Source organism: Gorilla gorilla, chromosome X (assembly GCF_029281585.2).
Source record: "Gorilla gorilla gorilla isolate KB3781 chromosome X, NHGRI_mGorGor1-v2.1_pri, whole genome shotgun sequence".
In the NCBI taxonomy this organism is placed as follows: domain Eukaryota; kingdom Metazoa; phylum Chordata; class Mammalia; order Primates; family Hominidae; genus Gorilla; species Gorilla gorilla.
The window spans coordinates 33,717,189-33,739,314 of NC_073247.2; the positions used below are offsets into that span (position 1 = coordinate 33,717,189).

General features: G+C 38.8%; 1 pseudogene; it reads left to right on the plus strand.

Annotated features, from left to right (window-relative positions):
* LOC101138496 (phosducin-like protein 2) overlaps positions 1-19,240 on the plus strand; it is a 36,859-nt pseudogene extending 17,619 nt beyond the window's left edge.
* Positions 19,241-22,126: the final 2,886 nt, after the last annotated feature.

A 22,126-nucleotide genomic window follows, 5' to 3' on the forward strand; every position in this document is an offset into this window, starting at 1 on the left:
CTTTCTTCAAAACACAGTATCAACAATGATATACCTCTCATTTTAACAGTAAAAAAAGTAAAAATCACATACTTTATCAACGTTGAATTTAAACTCCTCTCTAAATGTTCCTATTAGCACTATTCTACTTAATTGTATCAAGCTGAAGTTCAATCAGAAAGTAAAAACAATATATAAAAAAATACACTCAAAATCCTTCCACATAAAAAAAATAACTTATGTTAATATTGTGGCCCATTTTCTCCCAGCCATTGTCTAAGCATGTTATTGTGGTTGAGGTAACTGCATGTTTCTACACATTTCTGGATTTGATTGGAATTTCAAGACCTAATTAAAGTTCTCTTTTGCTCATAGCAGACACACTGCCTCCCTTTGCCCTTCCTAAATGTACTCTGTTTTACTAACTGCCCCTTCCCATATTTTCCAGTGTCTTGAACATTCTCTCCCCCACACCAATCCCTTCTAAAGCCTAGATAAACAACAACTTCCTAATTATCTTTTCTTCCTGATCCCTCTTATGTGGCTATTTCACTCTCCTTTTAAATCCCATTATCCTTTAAACTTTCTTTCTGAATTTTATCATTTTATTCTAATCATAGGACATATACGAGCACTGTATTATAATGTCTGTGGACTGTTTCCTCTTCCCATTCCTAATTGTCCACCTTTATATTAATGGATTATTGTTTCTGCAAGGGCAGTATTTGTCTTACTCATCTCTGTCTTTCCCACCATGCCTAGTGCACTGTCTTGCCCACCATGCCTAGTGCACTGTCTTGCCCATAGAAAGACCTTCATAAATCTGTGTTGAATTAATGAATAAATGTTAAGATTGTCTCAGCTGTAAGCCATGCACTACCAGTCTTGACGCTTGTTAACTATACCCAGGCAAATATTAAAACCCTGAGAGATAGAATATATGTGCCATTGTAGATAGGAAAAGCCACAGGGTTTCTAAATGCATTTCACTTAAGAGTGTTACTGTGTTAATATCACAGTGTGTCATGGATGCCATTAGGAAAAAGCATTCAGAGCAATGCTGCCTTCACGTCTCTTAACAAATGAACTATTTCACTAAGTATAAGGCCTAGCCTACAAGCGCACTCTCCACAGATTTCAAATAAGCAAGTGAGGCAGGCCAAATTACTTTCTTCTGCCACCCTCCAACCTCCTATGGGGGCAGTCTTTGGTAGAAGCCAGACAGCAAGGGAGGCTGGGAGGTACCGTTCAAAGAGGTCAGCCTCTCTGAGGCACAGAGTAGGGCAGAGAAATGCAGAGATTGCTTTTGGACAGAGGGAATGCAAAGAGAATAAAGCATAGTTGATAATGGACTTCACAGCTTCTACAGTTGCATATGAGCTAGATTTTTCCACCTGTACGAGATGCCTACTGTGGTTAGACCCTATTGGTAACCATATAGACCTGGAATTATTTATGTATCCCTCAATTCAATAGATGGTCATACTGATGCTTTACATTGGGTCACGACTGTCGACCTGTAGGACACCTTCCAATCATGCATCTATTTATTTTTCAATATTACAACCATGTGATCCTGAAGCCAAAGCAACATCGTGACACATCCTCTTTATCCTGATTGTTCACAACCTGTCAGGCAAGAAAGAATACATGAGCATCTGTGAACCAAAGGGTTGGCCTTAGTTTGGAGTGCAGTAACTTGCTGTATTATAAATTCAGCATGCTGGTTAGCTATTTAAGGCTTTGCCATAGCTCTTGCCCAAAGAGAAGTTTCTCCTATTTCATCCCTGAGTTTTACAGGTTCCAGCCATTCTATCAAACCCACTGTGACAGCCCAAATACCTACACATCATGGTGTTTGACTTTCCTCTTAACTAGCTTCTCCACAGAACCAATGTATAATACTTATTTCCGTCCACTGAGCTGATTTCCTTGTCTTCCCATATGTGAGAGGGCATCAATTATGCGGTGAGTGTCCACTGCCTTCCAATAGCATGCACTATGAAGACACTTGGCTTCCCCATAAGTAAACTATGCCTGCTCTTCCTCTTCTACAGCCAAGGTTATTTTGAGGGGTATGAGATTTGGAAGACTTCAGTGCACTTCCATTTACACACAATCTGGCACTTTTCTGGAGGACAGAAACTTCTGTGGTGACTGATTTAGCCAATTCTTGTGTGTGCTATTTCTTCTTGGCCGTGGAAGTCACTGGGGCCTGGTCAACCTTGTGTGAAGGCAAGTCCTGCATTGCCTAACAGGCAATATTGCCTTCAGACTAGAAATATACAACTAAAAGGTTATGGCACACCTTTAGTATTCCTTCTCATAGATACCCATGGCCAGTACCATGCTAACAGCTGTTTCTCAAAATCTGAGCTTCCAGGATACATTCAATTCAGAACTCTGGAGTTACTGGTTTGGTCTCCCTACTGGTTTTTCCACAAGCTCAAGTAGACTTGATTGTTAACCTCTTAGAACTCCAAAGTCATGGTGTATGCATATGTGTATCCTACTCTAATTTTTCTAGAGTAGCACACTGTGTTTCACTACCTGTGCAAATTTATTTACTTTCAACAAAGCTCAGTGACAGCAGCCAGGAGTGGCCCAAGTGGGGTTGCTATACTCTCCAGGACCAGAATCACAAATGTTTCATGGTGAATAGTGTTAAAGCCATCAATTTATTCCAATTGGCAATATTTGTGTTCTTCCTAGCCACTGAATCTCAAAGAACGTAACAGAGCTCGTCAGCACTCGAATCTTTTTCACTGCATTTTCCATTATCTGCACTGTATGTGGTCCACCACTGTGATTACGGTATATGGCACCATTATCTCCATCTCTCCACTCATTAGGAATTCATGGATATGGTAGTGGTCTTACCTAATAGAGAGTAGTGTGCCCACTAAGTCTCAAAGAATGCTTTGCCCTTAGGAGGCAAATTTTCATAACCCTGTGGCAATATCATTAAGGTATATTGCAAACTTTCCCAATTAAAGGTCAGGTGAGGCTAGCTGTCCTCAAACTTTGAGATACAGAAAATGACACTTGCCATGTACACAGGCCTAAGTGACCTGGTTGTTGACTATGATCATGATGTTCCTGCAACTAACAACATTTCATAGTAGAAGGTAAGAATTGCAATATGTCCTTTATTCCCCAATTTGTGGATCTATTTGCTAAAATCAGCCCATTTAGCTTTCTTAAATTGGGGCTAATGAATTTTAAGCCAGTAACTCCTGGGTAGAGAGAGGAACGCATATTTTAAAAGTTTTCTTTGAATATTGATGTCTTTGCTACAAGAACTACAGCAAATTGCTGGTTTTATAAATTTTAAAAAGTGTTTGAACATTGGCAATTACATGTGGTTCAACTATGCTCCACCACAGAAAACTGACTACTCTACTTGCAGAGAAGTATTACAAGAATGGATTTGTTCCTGAGAAAAAGTAAGAATTAATGTGATGGGTCTTGTTCCTGGCCCCAGGTTTTAAATGCTTTATGCATTTCCTTCAAAAAAGTTAAATGTTGGAAAAGGGAGTTACTATTAATAGAATTTTAAAGAAGTAAATACAGATAATCACCACAAGCTACATACAGGCATACTCAGAGATATTGCAAGTTTGGTTACAGACCACCACGATAAAATGAATAACACAACCAAGCAAGTCACATGAATTTTTCGGTTTCCCAGTACATATAAAAGTTTTGTTTACACTATTCTGTAGTCTATTATGTGTGAAATAGCCTTATGTCTAAAAAAAAAAAAACTACATACCTGAATTTAAAAATACTTTGCTAAAAATGCTAACGATTATCTGAGCCTTCAGCAATTCATACTCTTTGCTGGTGGAGGGTCTTGCCTCGATGTTGATGGCTGCTTACTGATCAGGATGGTGGTTGCTGAATGTTGACGTGGCTGTGGCAATTCCTTGAAATAAGGCAACATTGAAGTTTGCCACATCGATTGACCTTTCCCTTCATGAGGGATTTCTCTGCAGTACGTGATGCTGTTGAACAGCAATTTACACACAGTAAAACTTCTTTCAAAATTGTACTCAATCCTCTCAAATTCTGCTGCTGCCTTACCAACTAACTTTATATAATCTTACAAATCCTTTGTTATCATTTCAACAAAGTTCACAGCATCTTTACCAGGTGTATAACCCATGTCAAGAAACCACTTTCTTTCCTCATCCATAAGAAGCAATTCCTCATCGGTTCAAGTTTGATCATGAGATTGCAGCAATTCAGCCACATCTTCAGGCTCCAGGTCTAATTCTAGTTCTCTTGCTATTTCCATCACATCTGCAGTGACTTCCTCCACTGAAGTCTTGAACCCCTCAAAGTCATCCATGAGGGCTGGAATCAACTTCTTCCAAACTCCTGTTAGTATTGATATTTTTACCTCCTCCCGTGTGTCACAAATGTTCTTAAGAACATCTAGAATGGTGAATCCTTTCCAGAAGGTTTTCAATTTACTTTGCCCAAATCCATTGGAAGAATAATTATCTACGGCAGCTATGGCCCTGCAAGATGTATCTCTTAAATAATAAGGCATGAAAGTCAAAATGACTCTTTGATCCGTAGGCTGCAGAAAGGATGCTATATTAGCAGGCACGAAAACAGCATTAATCTCCTCATATATCTCCATCAGAGCTCTTGGGTGACTTGGTACATTGTCAATAAGCGTAATATTTTGAATGGAATCTTTTTTTTTTCTGAGCAGGAGGTCTCAACAGTGAGCTTAAGATATTCATTAAACCATGTTGTAAATAGATGTGCTGTCACTCAGGCTTTGTTGTTCAATGTATAGAGCACAGGAAGAGCAGATTTAGCATAATTCTTAAGGGCCCCAGGACTCTCAGAATGATCAATGACCACTGGCTTCAACTAAAAAGGCATTAACTGCATTAGCCCTTAATAAGACAGTCAGGCTGTCCTTTGGACCTTTGAGGCCAGACATTGACTTCTCTTCTCTAATTATGAAAGTCCTAGATGGCATCTTCTAATAGAAGGCTGTTTTGTCTACATTGATAACGTGTCGTTCAGTGTAGCCACCTTCATCAATGAGCTAGATCTTCTGCAGCAGCTTCTACATCTTGTACTTTCATGTTATGGAGATGACCTCTTTCCTTAAACCTCAGAAACCAACCTCTGCTAGCCTCAAACTTTTCTTCTGCAGTTTCCTCACCTCTCTTAGCCTTCATAACTGAAGACACGTAGGGACCTTGCTCTGGATTAGGCTTTAGCTTAAGGGAATGTAATGGCTGGTTTGATCTTCTATCCAGAGCACTCAAACTTTCTTCGTATTAGCAGTAATGCTGTTTCACTTTTTTATTATTTGTGTGTTCACAGAAGTAAGTCTGTTAATTTCTTTCAATATTTTTTCCTTGCATTTATAACCTGGCTAACTGGTGCAAGAGGCCTAGTTTTTGGCCTGTCTCAGCTTTCAACATGCCTTCTTCACTAAGCTTAATCATTTCTAACTTTTTATTTCAAGTGAGAGAGGTGTGACTCTTTCTTTCACTTGAACACTTAAAGGCCATTGTAGGGTTATTAATAGGCCCAATTTCAATATTGTTGTCTCTCAGGGAGACATGAGGAAAGGAAGAGAGACAGGAGAATGGCTTGTTGGTAGATCAGTCAGAGCAAACACAACATTTACTGATTAAGTTTGCTGTCTTATATGGGCACTGCTCATGGTGCCCTAAAACAATTAACGACAGTAACATAAAAGGTCATGGATAACAGATCACCCTAAAAGAGATAATAATTATGAAAAAATCTGAAATATTCTGAGAATTACCAAAATATGACACAGGCACACAAAGTGAGCACAAGCTGTTGGAAAAATGGTGCCAACAGAGTTGTTTGATGTAGGGTTGCCACAAACCTTCAATTTGTAAAAAATAAAAATAAAAATAAATGCAGTATCTTCAAAGTGCAATAAAGTGGAGTACAATAAAATGGGATATGCCTGTATTAGTTAAAAAAGGATATTAAACTCATGGCTGGGCGTGGTGGCTCACACCTGTAATCCTAGCACTTTGGGAGGCCAAGACGGGTGGATCACCTGAGGTCAGGAGTTCGAGACCAGCCTGACCAACATGGAGAAACTCCATCTCTACTAAAAATACAAAATTAGCCGGGTGTGGTGGCGCATGTCTGTAATCCCAGCTACTCGGGAGGCTGAGGCAGGAGAATTGCTTGAATCTGGGAGGCGGAGGTTACAGTGAGCCGAGATCACACCAATGCACTCCAGCCTGGGCAACAAAAGTGAAACTCTGTCTCAAAAAAAAAAAAAAAAAAAAAAAAAAAAAAAGGATATTAAACTCATAACTAAATTTTGTAGCATTAATTTGGTCATTCTATAATAGATTAAGATGTCTTATGAAATATGTATTTTGGCTTTAGAAAATAGTTGAAAATAACATCATGCTACATTACATTCAAGTGTATCCGTTCAATTCAGCCTATATGTTCCTCACTATACAAGTAATTTTAATAATTTTGATTTTGTATGCCTTTAAATCGGTCATGTACTTTTTAGTTACCCATAGTCCCTACCACTCCCTATTGCTTTATACGTAGCCACTTCGCATATTTGGTACCTGCATGACATATGAAGGCATTTGAATGATAAATTTCTGATATTCATAATGACACACAAATTATGTAGGAACTATTCACTTGTCAGCCAAGGAAAATATGAAGAGGAGTTTTTCTTTAAACAGTGAGCTCCTCCACTGCATTAAAAATGAATCCAACTTGAAAATAATTTGTTTTGTGCTGAATTTTTTAGAAACACGACGTGTATGAAGTTAAATACTTGAAAAGATTATCAAGAAAATAAAGAAATTTGAAAGTGAGAACTGATGTGATGTCAAAAAAACACTCAAAGACAAAAGCATTTAGAAAGTAAGTTTCCTTGCAACAAAATACAGGAGAGTCAGACTTCAAAAGGAATGGTTTGAAAAATGTGTGCGTGTTTAATGGGAAAAAAAGTAAGACTGCCATCAGTCTGCTCATGGTAGAAAAACAGCAACTTTCTAATGTGATCAAATCCACAAAGGTTGTACCATTTTTTCAGACATCAGCATTGCCAAAGTCACAGCTAAAGGTGCTTTAGCCAGATGAGTCCAGGCACACAGGAAATGTGCAAGGTGCCATCCAGTGTAAGATCAGAACTAGAGAACTAGATGGGGTGGCCTTATTATTTTTTATTAATTATAGAGTACAGAGTGGTTTTTCCCCCTAACTGCAAAACATGTTCTATACCTATATTAGCCCATTTTCACACTGCTATAAAGAACTTCCTGAGACTGAGTAATTTATAAAGGAAAGAGGTTTAATTGACACACAGTTCCCCATGGCTGGGGAGGCCTCAGGAAACTTACAATCATGTCAAAAGGGGAAGCAGACACGACTTACATGGCAGCAGGCAAGAAGAAACTAGCATTTATAAAACCACCAGATCTCATGAGAATTCACTCACTATCACGAGAACAGCATGGGGCCCAGCTCTGTTGCTAACAAGCTGCTGGTGCTCAACAGTCTTCTTATTCTCCGCTTGTTCCGGAGCACCACCTCTGGACTACATTCCTCAGCCTCCATTGTAGGACCACATTCCTGTGACTGAGGTCTGGAATAGAAGTGATGCATGCCATTTCTAGGCCGGGCCCATCAAAATCTGCCATTTGTAATTCTTCATGTTATTTCCCCATCCGCTACCTATGAGTAAAGGAATCTGAGGACTCAGAGGAGGGTGAAGGCACAAGAGGGAAAGAAGAAGCAACCTTGAATAACTGCATGGAACAAAACTCTATTTCCCATTCTCAACATCCCTGCTAACCTACACAGGATTGAATGTGTTCAAGGTAGAAATTTTAAAACCACAGATATATTGCAGTTGTTTATTACAGCTATTGGTCTACATTAATAAATATACCGTGTGACAGTGTTAAAGTTACTAGAACTTCTCTAAACTCAGTATCTTCATCAGTAAACTGAGAATAACAATGCACCTAATTGAGGGGATTGGTGTGACATTTAATAAGAAAATGTACAACACTGAGCACAATGCTTGGCACACAGTGAACAATCAATAAATACCATCTACTAAAATGGTTCAGTGTGTGTTAGCTATTATAATATTAGATGAGTTGGAAAAAAAGAAAACGGAATCATTTCTTTTGCTTGGTAATATATCTCTATACTTGGACACATAGAGAACCCAGTCCTTATAGTTAACCAGTGCTAATACCATATATACTGATTAAGTACTCCTTTGAAGATCTGGAGTCCTACAGAGCTGGGATTAATGTTAAGCTGGATAAGTCACTATTACAACAGCTGCTTGAACCACTGGAGTGTACCCAATCGCTCTCCAAATTGAAAACTCTGAGGAATCACTATTAGGCATTATATCCCCAAGCATAACAACTCCCATAAGTTTCAGAACACCATGGAGTCAATAGAAGAACAGCCTACTCAGAGACTGCACCAACTGAAGAAGATCCTGCCTCTGCTGTCAACATCAATTACAGTGTATTAAGGTCCCACAGGGTGGAGTGCTTAATAAATGGCCTTACTTAATAGATGTTAACTAATTACACCTAGAAAATTCCCATCCACCCAAGGAAAGTATTGTAATATGCCAGATGAGAAAGACCAGATTTCTCAGTTAGATCCTTCAAATGCCTCCATGTCTCCTCAAGGTAGAATATGAAAGCAAAAGAAGCTTTTTCCTTCCCTAAAGTCTGCCCTATTCTAATACCTAAGTCAGGCACCTGTACACCTTGACTCTGGACATAACCACTTTATCACCAGGATCTAAAAACGATTTTCAGAGAATGGAAATCAGGTCAAATTCCTAAAATGGAAGAGTAGAAGGTCAGCCCCCAACCTGAGCCAGTTCTCTTCATCTAGCCTCTCAGGTAATGATGGCTGGTCACTGCAGCTAAAATTCAAAACACAAAAGAAGACCTTTTACTTTAACCCAGGTGTCTGCTTATCATAGTGTAGAATACAGGAGAACATTTTTAAATTGGCAGGCAGTTGGCAGGGTCAGGTTTTTTTGTCTGTTTTTGTTTCGAGATGGAGTCTTGCTCTGTCAACCAGGCTGGAGTGCAGTGGCATGATCTCGGCTAACTGCAACCTCCGCCTCCTGGGTTCAAGCCATTCTCCTGCCTCAGCCTCCCCAGTAGCTGGGATTACAGGTGCACACCACCACGCCCAGCTAATTTTTGTATTTTTACTAGAGACGGGGTTTCACCATGTTGGCTAGGCTGGTCTCGAACTCCTGACTCGTGATCCACCCACCTTGGCCTCCCAAAGTGCTGGGATTACAGGCGTGAGTCACTGTGCCTAGCCTTTTTTTTTTTTGAGAACTTGATGAAAGTTAGGAATCCTGTCTCAAAACACACACACACACACACACATACAAAAACCGCATTTCAAATTTATAGACCCTCCCATTGTAACTCTGGAACAGTAGCTTTCATGCTTCAGAGTGCATGAAAACCTCCCTGGAGGGCTTCTTAAAGCACAGGCCCCCAGAGTTTCTGATTCCATTAGTCTGGGTGACTTGGGCCTGAGAATTTGCACTTCTAACAGGTTCGGATGATGCTGACGCTGCTGTGTCTGGGAACCACTCCCTGAGAGCTGCCACTCTAGGACTCTATGGACCAGGTTGAAAGGATCTGCTCCAAGGAGTCCACTTCGGAGCATTTCAAATGCTGGGAACAGGGGCCCATCAATATGTCATAGGGCAGAAGACAAAGATCCTAACTCTCAGCAACACTGAGCTCTGATCTGTGACCTTCAGCAAATTCTCACCTATAGCTTGTGAAATCCTTCTGGTCTTTTCCTCTGATTCCTGCTTCTCTCCCCACCCCTCAGCCTCCCCCTTTCTTTATTCCTTTCTGTCTCAGGACCTCCATGTTTATGCATCGTTCTCCTTCCCCATCTGTTTCTGTGTGCATATGTATGGGTAACTAGATGCCTGAGCTCACCTCTGTCCCTCTCTTATTGTCCCCAATCTCTTTCCCTCTGTACACTATAATAGGAAACTGTATTTGCATTTACAATTTGTTGTAGCTATTCAATTAAGTTATATGACTCATATTCTTAATTTTGAAGCAGGTAAATGGGATATTTTATATTTGTCTCTAAGGATACAAAATACTAAAGCCTCTTAATATTTTTCCTAGGATAACTCACATCTTGGTTAACAGAGGAAAATATTCCCATCTTTTTTTTTAATACAATCACTATGTAATAGAACTTTCTATAACGACAAACATGTTTTGATTCTGCACTGTTCAACTCAGCAGTAGCTACTGGCCACGTGTGGCTACTGAGCACTTAAAATACAGCTATAATGACTGAGGAAGTGAATTTTTTATCTTAAGTAGTTTTAAATTTAAATAGCCACATGTGCCTAGTGGCTACAGTAGTGAACAGTGCAGCTCTATATTGCCTACCTTGAACATTTATATAATGTATACATACAGGATGCAGATACCTTTCAAAATCTCTCTAGCTATGCTAGGTCACCTCCACATCAAAACAGAAATGCATCCATCCCCTAATCATCTCATGAATCCCATGTTACATAAACAAGGAGTTATGTTTTTAACTTAAAATAATAATAATAATAATAATAATGTAATTGTAAAGAAAGCCATGTCAAACACTGAAGAGATTTTTCTCCCAGTCACCTAGGAGCTGAAAATCTCCTCTCCAGGGAGGAACATAACCATCTGTGTGCATCAGTTGGACCAGCACTGTTTGCTCCACTTGAACAGGGACTGGAAAGCAACAGCATGAACATCCAAATCATTCATTAGTAGACACCCAGAATCCCACCGGTAAATAACCCAGCATCAAGTCTTGCTGCAGTCTCCAAAGTATCTCAACTCCTGTTTTGGTGATTACTTTGGCTCTCAAGAAATCTCAAAAATTCTACAAATCTCTCCAATCAAAATTACTTTAAACTTACTTTAATTTACAGACACATGCCATGTAGCTCCTTTTCAAAGCTACTATGAGAAAGTAAGTGAACTGATAGGGCATAATAATTTCAAAGGGATCATGGAATCACTGTTCAGCCTCCATTTTAAAACTTCTCTCATGTTACAGACTCAGATTCTTCATCAAACATCTTCAAATCTTCCTATCCCTAGGGTTTTGAGCTAAGAAAATATAAAAATTAAGTTTTTTGTTTTTTTTTTTTTTTTTGAGATGGAGTCTTGCTCTGTAGCCCAGGCTGGAGTGCAAGGGCACGAACTCAGCTCACTGCAACCTCCACCTCCCTGGTTCAAGTGATTCTCCTGTCTCATACTCCTGAGTAGCTGGGATTACAGGCGCCCGCCACCACGCCTGGCTAATTTTTGTATTTTTGGTAGAGATGGGGTTTCTCCATGTTGGTCAGGCTGGTCTCGAACTCCTGACCTCGTGATCCACCCGCCTCGGCCTCCCAAAGTGCTGGGATTACAGGCGTGAGCCATCGCACCCGGCCCTAAAAATTAAGTCTTGTTAGAGACTACATCTGCCCGTGAAGACCTTGAAATCTGTGCTATGGAAATGGAAAACAAATCAGATTTCACTATCTTTAATTGTTGTCCATTAATTCTGTCCTCACCAAGGATTCATACCATTGACCAAAGTTCCTTAGGAGAAATCTGAGTTTTCCTAGGGCCTAACATAACATCTTTATTGGTTATAAGGCATTATATCTGTATGGCACTTAAGAACTTATTAATTGCCTTCATTTACACTGACCTCCAATCCTCACCACATTGGGAAGTGGATGTTACAGCCTCACTTTTACAGATGAGGATATTTAGGATCAGAGGGTCTAATTGATAAGGAAATGATCAACTGAAACAGACATGTAGGTAGAAAAGAAATCTAAATTGCAGAGAAGTAGGTTTGGGTCACAAGGCTAGAAAATAATATCGAACTCTCCACTATGTTAAATTTAGTACATAATACGTTTTGAGAAGCAAAATTGCTATTTCACATTGAATTAACCACGTGGAACTTAGCCCAGGCTGTCCCAAGGCAGATTAATAAAAACTGAATTTGTGAGAGTGCCTTTGAACCTTCTTGAAGTACATGTTATCGTATGTGAGGCTTTTACAGATGCATTTTGTTTCTGAATCAAGGATTGGCACATTGTAAGAGCTTGATATAATGACAGGAGTCTTTCCCCTGAAACCAGTCAGAAGCCAAAAATCTCATACATGTTTACCATAATAAATCCCCTTAATATATCTCACTTTGCTAAGTTGTTACCCAATTAGTGTAATGTAAGCCAAGTCTGTGGTAGGAGCTATCTGAACGCAGTGTAAACCTATTAAAGAAATTTACTTACCCCTGAATTGACCTGTTTTGAACACTGAGCCATATTTTCAGGGACAGATTAAGAAACAGATTCTAGCCTGAATATAGAAGACTTTTTTCCTTTAAATAAAATCTATATGTGGAGCATAGAACTTTTACAGCCTTTATTTGAAGTTCCAACATGAAGTGATATTCTGTTGAACACTTTTCGGGTAGCTATGGCAACAATGATTATCACCACATACTACCAACCAAAATACCACCTGCATCCACGTCTATTCTAGACCCTTAATTAACAAGAAAAGCCCAGTTCAAATTCCCAGTTGGTAAATTTGGCAGAAAACTTTTTTTAAAATGTTGGGAAATCTATTTAGCTTTGGCTTCTGTGTTTGCTTCACAGAGTTTTGTTGTTGTTGTTGTTATCTTTCAGAACAACTTAAGTCTGACTCTCTCTCTTCCTGCTCACACCAGAACCACCCACACACACTGTTAAGTTTCTGGAGAAATAGAGGTTTCGGCATTTCCTTTTCTAACGAGTTAATCAGTAATAAGATCTCCAGGGGCCCCCCAAAGTACTCCTTTCAAACAATTATCCACGTACATGAGAATTTCAGGCTTGTTTTTAGTTTCTCTGTAGGAAGGAGGGGAGATAGAAGGGAAACAGAAACAGGAGGTAAAGACTGAAGAGAAAGGAAGCTAGAAAAAGAAAACATAGAAGGAAAACGAGCGAAGAAAAGAAGAAAAGAAAGAAAATGAGCCCAGGATCAAAAAAGAAGAGAACAATTTATTTCAATCTGTGAGGAAGAAGGCAAAGGGGAAAACATGCAGAATCCATGGAAAGCAGAAACAGGCTTCACACAGGCTTCGAATGGAAGATTCTGCAATTGACTAATTGCCGGAACTGCTCCAGTTCGTCACTGCTCCCTATTTCAATGCCCTCTATCTTGTAACTTTGAAGTGCCCACCCACTCCAACTCTGGACTCAGCCACAAACTTGCTTTGGCCAATGGGATATTAGCAAATGTGATGCAACCAGATGCTTGACAAGTGCCTGTGACAGTAGAGACTTGCTTGCTCTCGCCCTTTACCACTGCTATGAGAACATGCTTGGAGAACGAAAGACACATTCTGAGCTGAGCTGAGGTGCTCCTATCTTCCCAGCCAACGCCATCTCAGATCAGCTGACAGCTAGCATACCCAGAGATATGTGAGCCCAGCCAGTATCAGGAAAGTTGCCTATGTCAACTAGCAGCTGACTGCAGACACAGGCGTGAGCCCTGCCCAGATCAGCTAAATAAATGCACATTGTTGTAAGCCACCTAGGAGGTTTGTGATGCAGCATTACTGTGGCAATACATAACCAATATAAGTATATACCCTGATAATCAAGGAGCTCATTCTATCCCCATTATATTAATGATTTCTACCACGTAATCTTGTAACTAAGTATCAAAACTCCATAGGAAAATAGAATGTAGAATAATCTTAAAATAAATACAGTCAATGCAAATTTTTGGACATGATAGGTGTTATTAACCAACAAAGTAAAAAAACCCAGGATATTTCCCAAGGTAAGGTCATTGAGATTCTAAAACCACAGAAAACTTGGAAAAAAGCCAGCCAATCCTACTTTAGGATAAATTAAATTTAGGTCATTACAAGGACACAGCAAACTTTGTCCACAGTCACTAACACTGCAGCAACTAACGGACTAAAAAGTTTGCAAATTCTCAGGTGCCCTATCAATTGCAGCTGAAGAGCTATAACAATAAAAGCAGTTTTCTCCAGCTGTGGGCCTGAGGGTAAACAGGGTAGGTGATCCCTGATGAATCTGTGCTGCCAACTGCAAGAACAGAGGGTAACAGCTGCTATCAACACCACACTCCCTAGCTTACCATAAAAGTAACAAATGAATTGTCATTTAAACAACAACAAAAAAATACCTTGAACACATATGGGCAAGAGCACTGCATTCACCTTCTGTAAACTGAACTACACAAAGAAAAACATGACTGGAAAGTGGACGATACAAGCAATTAGAATAGAAAGGTTTCTTTGCCTGTAAAGCTGAGTTACATTTTCTTTCCAATGAGAAGTGCTCAGGGGGAATTCTTAGAGGGTCACTGGTAAAGGGATACCTGTGTACTAAGTGAATGAGACAATATTCTCTGAATCTCAAATCATATGTTTAATCAAAGACCCTGTTAGGTATGTGGCTGAGTAAATAGAGTAGTAACATATTGACAAAAAATGGATTTTTAATTGACTTCAGTAATCAGGGAACAGTGGCGTGAACAATCTCTGAATTATTTTATTATGATCTTGGAAGGCATTTTTTCATTCACAATAACTTGAAAGGAGAAAAAGAAACACCTTGGCAGAATCTGAAGGATTTCTAGTTTTGTATTCTGATCATTATCCAATTGACGTGTGGTACCCACGGCATGGCAAAAATTGCCAGTCTCTCTCCTCAGCAACTGGAACCCCACTCTGTCTCACACCTTCCTTGGGTGGATGGTAGAGTAAGGATAAGATAACTATTGTGTTTACACGACCTTTTCTAATGTGTGACGGGTAAGAAGACAGCTGACTCTGGTTCCTTGAATCTTTTCCTTCTTTCCTGTTTTTAATGGTCTCCAGATGCCAGGAAGATAGTTCAGAGATGAGGGAATCAGAGGAATCCAGTGAAAAGCAGTGATACTTCAAGCTGCTTGAGATTTGTTCATCCATCCATCCATCCATCCACCCATCCATCCATCCAACAAACTCAATTCAAATATTGGATGCCTACTACGTGCCTGCTATGTGTTAAGCGCTGTGGAAACACTGATGCACAAAGAAAAACAGTGAGAGAGATATATAAGAGATACAAGAGAGATATATATACGTCCTTACAATACAGCACTAGGGTGCCACAGTGGAGAGTGTAGGAGTGCCGTGGTAGCCGTGGGGAAGGACTGACCAAATATACCTGAGGAGTGGAGCTGGGGAGGCATCATGATGGAAAAGAAGCTGGGCTCCTTCTTAGAGAGTCCGCAACAAAATCAGCCAGACAATGGAAAGTTTACTTCACAATGATATTTTAAGTGGGTCTTGTCTCAGAAGTGCAACCAACAAACCCTTATCATCCTCGAGCCTCCATTAATACGCTCTAAAATCTCAAACTCTAAAGTTTAGGAATATAGATGTATGTGAATTAATACAAAAGTCTGAACGCATTAGCATGAAAAATTGCTACAACTACGTGGGCCTGGAATATTTCTGGAACATCTTACTAGATTCCAGAAACTGCACTAGCCATGCTGTCTTATTTGTTTAAAAGAGGGGCAAAGGCTTGGTTATAGTTCTTTAATGCATGTGAAATCTCTGAGATTTACACCGATAGATTTGGCAGACTTTCCATAACTACTTACACAATGACATGTACTTTGGATTTAGGTTTTTCTCTCTAAAAATAAGATACTGTTTTAATTTGAAAAGTATATGTTAGTAAAGAAAACAAAATATGTTTTTTTCCACTAAAATTGTCACTTTAAGAATGTTATGTTACACTGAGAGATCTAATCAGAAAGACTTTTAACACAAGTATTTTTTTTTCCCCACATGAATAAATTTTACTTTTTGTCCTTGAGAAGAAAGGCCAAGAAAACTTACCACTGATTAAGGAGAGGGGACTCAAATGCATTGCATTTTCTTAAATAAGTCCCTTGGATTTATGGGCTGGTTCCATTACGGAGCCAAGGAAGTGCATTGTGTCATTATCACCTGACTTCTGCTTCTTCACTTTGTAGAGAGTAAATTCAAAGACGACTACTGAAAAGAAGCCAATGAAACAATTTCAAAAGCATTTCCAAAACTTACTCTGGATTGTAAACAAATATAAGCCAACAAAAAATTAAAAGGCCATGCTTTGCAGTCTGGAGACCATAATTTACAGTGTTTATAAGATTTTTCTGCTTCAAAGTTCAAAATGAAGAGTAGTCAATTTATGAACCTCATTTAATCCTTTGAATAACCCCATGAAGTAGGAATTATCACTATTTTACAAGTGAGGAGAATGAGGCTCAGAAAGGTTTAAGAGAAGGTTGTAAGTGAAGCAGCCAAGACTGAACTGTAGGACTGATGGACTTCAAAAGCCATTGTTTTACCATTAAAACACATTACCTGTAGATATAATTTGATTGTCTGTCCGCTCCAAATCTCATGTTGAAATCTAATCCCCAATGTTGGAGGTGAGGCCTGCTGGGAAGCGATTGCATCATGGGGATTGATATGGTTTGGCTGTTCCCCATCCAAATCTCATCTTTAACTGTAGCTTCTATAATCCCTATGTGTTGTGGGAGGGACCTGCTGGGAGGTAATTGAATCATTCAGGGTGGGTTTTCCTGTGCTGTTCTCGTGATAGTGAGTAAGTCTCATGAGATCTGATGGTTTTGTTAAGGAGAGTTGCCCTGTACACGCTCTTCTGCCTGCGCCATTGAAGACATGCCTTTGTTGCTCCTTCGCCTTCTGCCATGATTGTGAGGCCTCCCCAGGCATGTGGAACTGTGAATCCATCAAACCTCTTTCGTTTATAAATGACCCAGTCTTGGGTATGTCCTTTTAGCAGCATGAAAACGGACTAATACAGGGCTGCATCCCTCAGAGATGGCTTAGCACCATCCCCCATGGTAATGAGTACATTCTCACTGTAAGTTCACACAAGATCTGGTTGTTTTAAAAGAGTGTGGCACTTCCTCTTCTCTCTCTCTTGCCCCCACTCTTGCCATGTGACATGCTGGCTCGTCCTTGCCTTCTGCCATGATTGTAAGCTCCCTGAAACCCTCACCAGGAGCAGATGCTAGCACCATGCTTCCTGTAATGTCTGCAGAACTATGAACCAATTAAACGTCTTTTCTTTATAGATTACCCAGCCTCAGGTATTTCCTTATAGCAACGCAAGAACGGCCTAACATGCCTGTGATTAAACCCTTTTCTGTTTGATTTGACTATTAAAATACTACATTCTGTTGATGCTATGGAACTAGCTAAAAGACTGCTGAATCTGGAGTTTGGTAAAACTAACAAATGACAGATTTATTAATTAACTTCACTAATGTTTGAGGAGTTAACAATACCAATCATAAGAGAAAAAAATGGAGCAAGCTCATCCTCTCGTTGGGCTCCATTCAAGTGTCAAGACAGGGAAGGATAAAATATTAAACCAAAATGAGAAGAAAAAAACAACAAAAGAGATTTTGTATGATTGGAGAAAACTTAATTACAGATACATATGGCCCTTTAAGAGGAGGCAACAGTTAAATCTTCTGTTTCATTTTGTTTCCTATTTCTCCCAGAAAGGATGTTTGGGCCAGAAATATAATACTTTTATAATTTTAAAGCACTTCACAGCATGTTTTCACATTTGATCTTCACACCTACTCTATGAAGTGAGATTTATCAGTGTTCCCATTTGATGTATGGGGACACTGAGTTCAGAGCAGCTACACAACTTGCTGAAGCATGTAAACTGTGCTTGACACAGCACTCAATGCCAAGTTTTCTGATCTGAAGTCCTTCTTTCCGACAAAACACTGCTTCTCCTCCCTGCTTTGAGCCAAAGAGAAACAACATAAAAAAGAGATGAGAAACAAAAGAAAATCATATAAATTATAAGACAAATCACATATAAGCTGAGTTCAGCTCACGTCCAAAAGCATTTGGCATTAACTTAGCATTCAAGCTAATTTCCAAAATATAAGTCTTCTATCAGAGTCTATGTATACAATCATAATTTTAAAAAATAAGGTATTTGGGGGTTAAAAATCAAGTGGGAAAAATATTTCATTTCATCTTATAATACACCTTATACTTTAAACTCCATTTTCTGCTTCTACATTGTTTGGTATTTGATTTAATAAACTATTAGGCCTGTAGCAGATTCTCAGTAAGTGTGTCCACTGAGAATTTTTAGCATGAAAAGGCCTGCATATGAATTTTATTATTATCTTTAGGCAAACATAGATCTATACTATCAAATTTTGCTGATTTGTTTTAAAATGGTGGAATAAAATGCTGGAATCTTGGCTCAGCTTTTATAGAGTGAACCAATATTCATCTTGCATATGTTGATTGATGTCTCATGTTTCCCTAGAATGTATAAAAACAAACTGTGCTCTGATCACCTTGGGCACAGGTCGCGAGGACCTCCTGAGGTTGTGTCACAGGCAAGCGTCCTCAACCTTGGCAAAATAAACGTTCTAAATTAACTGAGACCTGTCTCAGATTTTCTGGTTTCACATTTCGGTAACCACGGAGGGATTCTGAGTGGAGATGCCCCTGACCTTTGACCTATCAGTGCTGGGTACCGGCATGAGCTAACTTTATGGCTCAAATCAACAGGACAATTTGCTGAGGTCTGAGAGCACCCCCTCCAGAGAATCCCTCATCTCCAAACATTTGGACGAGATATAAAGTTTATTTTGCTGTACAACTCCACTTTTTTTGGAGTTATACTTGCTTCCAACAAGGAAGGCAAGACTTCCTGTTTCCATGTCGATGGAAGACAGGTAACTCCTTTATGGAGTTTGAGCTCACTTCCAACACGGAAGATGAGATTTTTTTTTCCTGCTTCTGGGTTGGTAGAGAGCAGTCTACAGCCTGAGACCCATCCCTAGGTAAGTAACTGAATTGAGGTTTGTCTTGGCTAAAGTTAAGACTAACAACCAGCTGGTCTTAATTTCTCATTACCAGTAGAGTGCTCAGTAATCAAATAAGTTGTGCGATTGTTTGTTTTGCTTAACTGGTTTTTTTGTTGTTGTTTATTTCTGTTTCTGTTGTTGTTTTGGTCTTTTTCCCATTAGGTTTGACCGACTCTATTCGACGTGATCAAATCCGAAGGCAAGTTCCAAGTTATGGGGAACAAGGTCTTTAAAGGGGCTAAATTCACACACACACACAAAAGTGGTGTGGCAGGGGGAGAAAAACAACCAGCAAAAGGAAAAAAACATGGATTTTTTATTTGGACTACTTAAAGGGCTTTATTTACATAACAAGGCCACCGTTTTGCTAGCGAGGCCAAACTGAAAGAGCAGTGGCTGTCATCCCATGCTGCAATTTGACAGCTAAGCTCCTTGCTTTTTTTTTCTTTTTTTTTTTTTTACCACGACAGCCTGGGTTTGGTTCATAAATCAAGGCCTTCCTGGTTTGATACCTGGAACTTCTGAAATAGCAGAAATTTCTCCTAGCTAAAATATGGCAATGAAATTTCAAAGGATTTTTTTTTAAAGGAGATCAATGGTTAAAAGTCAGCTTAATTAAAAGGCTAACATCCAAGATGTGTGTGTGTATGTGTGCATGTGTGCATGTTTGCATTTAAAAGGCTTTCATGTTTTTCTTGGTTATTTTTCTCTCCTAGGACCTTGTCTTTTTTTTTTTTTTTTTTTTTGAGCAAAAGTTTTTTTTCTTCTCAGTTGACTGAATTCTGTTTTCGCCTGATTTTTTTATTTTTTATTTATTTATTTATTTATTTATTTATTTATTTATTTATTTATTTTTGAGACAGTCTCGCTCTGTCACCCAGGCTGGAGTGCAGTGGCGTGATCTCGGTTCACTGAAAGCTCCGCCTACTGGGTTCACGCCATTCTCCTGCCTCAGCCTCCTGAGTAGCTGGGACTACAGGCACCCGCCACCACGCCTGGCTAATTTTTTGTATTTTTTAGTAGAGCCGGGGTTTCACCATGTTAGCCAGGATGGTCTCGATCTCCTGACCTCGTGATCCACCCGCCTCGGCCTCCCAAAGTGCTGGGATTACAGGTGTGAGCCACTGTGCCCAGCCTGATGTTTTAATTAAAATAGTTATTGCAACAGAAGCTACTGTGTTTAAGGAAGAGTGTAGTTTGGAAACTTAAAAATGTCTGTTTAAAACAATTTTGACGTGCACTGTAAAAGCATCACATGGTCTAGTCTTATAATTCTCTCTTTTTGGAGACCCAGGATTCAGTGTGAGCTCTGCCCAGAGCTTAGAGATCCAGTTAAAAAAAAAAAAATAGGTAGTCCCTATCTAAATAAAATTAGTCTCCTTATACAATCCTAAAATAAATTTCTGTAATTTTATGTTTGATTTGGCATCCGTCTTTAATCTCCCTCTAGGATCACCAAACTTTTTCTCTCTGTACATTGAGATATAAATTTTGCTATCTGATTTTTCATGTAAGAGTTATTTCTTTTATGCAAATTTAAGGCTATTTAGCTGACAACTGCCTTGGGTAAGATAGGGGAAAAAAAGGAAAAAAAGGAGGTCTTTATGAATCTGTAAGATGTACTTCTATCGGCATGCCTAATACGTCTATATATTTATGTGTTGTGTACACAATGTTTCACTACTAAAAATATATAAAAGAGCTCTAATTAATTAGCTTTAAAAAAATAAAAGTGCTTAAGCCAGGTACTAAAAAAAAGACTTGTCAAATGCTTTTCAAGTTCACGTGACTTAAGTAAACTCTTTAATAAATAAGCTGGCTTTTAAAATATTTAGTAAAATAACATTAGAAATGTCTTAAGAATTTGCCAACAGACATTTTTGTTTGCATTTATTAATTAAGCAATTTCATGCTTATCCCTGACAAGTACTACAAGGTGTCAAAATTTGGCATAGGGGGTTACAAAACTCTAAACCCGAGGCGGGCAGATCACCTGAGATTGGGAGTTCGAGACCAGCCTGACCAACATGGAGAAACCCCGTCTCTACTAAAAATACAAAATTAGCCGAGCATGGTGGCACATGCCTGTAATCCCAGCTACTCAGGAGGCTGAGGCAGGAGAATTGCTTGAACCTGGGAGGCAGAGGTTGCAGTGAGCCGAGATTGCACCATTGTACTCCAGCCTGGGCAACAAGAGCAAAACTCTGTCTCAAAAACCAAACAAAACAAAACAAAAAACAAAACTATAAACCCAGCCCAAAGCAGAACGATCTTTGCTTGTGTAATCTTTAATAAGTAAGACATTGATATTGGTTTAATAAAAATAGCTACATCTTAAATTTAGTAAGATTACCATAACTTTAATCTTGTGGCTTTAGGTGGTCTAGTCCACAGGCAATAAGGCTTGTTATTGCCTTTGTTTCAAAGCTAAACTATAAACTAAGTTCCTCCCAAAGTTAGTTCAGCCTATGCCCAGGAATGAACAAGGACATCTTGGAGGTTAAAAGCAAGATGGAGTCAGTTACATCAAATCTTTTTCACTGTCTCAGTTATAATTTTGCAATGGCAGTTTCACAATGTTAAATCATGACTATTGCAGTTTTCATAAATAATCTAGGTAAACAATTAAAATAAAATAATTCGGTAAATGTACTGTGATAAATACTTGTAGACTACCTTGTCATAATTTAGAATATAAAGTTATATTAAATAAAATACTAGATATTTCATTATTTGGGTATTTTCAAATAAAAATATATTGTAGAAAAACATTCTTTCTTAAAAAAGTGTCCTTTTTAAAAGGGTGAACAATTTTTGTCTAATTCAAAGGTTATTTAAAGGTTATGTATAAAACAAGGTAAAAGGAACCAGGAAATAAGAGAAATGTAAAGAAAGTTACAGAAATAAAGAGGTTTTTTTGGTAAGAAAGCTTAAAGGGAAATAATTTTATATGAGAAAGAATCTTATATGGTAAATTTAGACCTAGAATAAAATGACTGGTTGTTTAAGAAAGAGAGATGTTCAGGACAAACCAGAAAGTTCAAGCATGTCATGAATGGTCTAAGTAAGTCACAATAAAAGGATTGATATATTTTTAAAAACTTATATAGTTAAGTTGT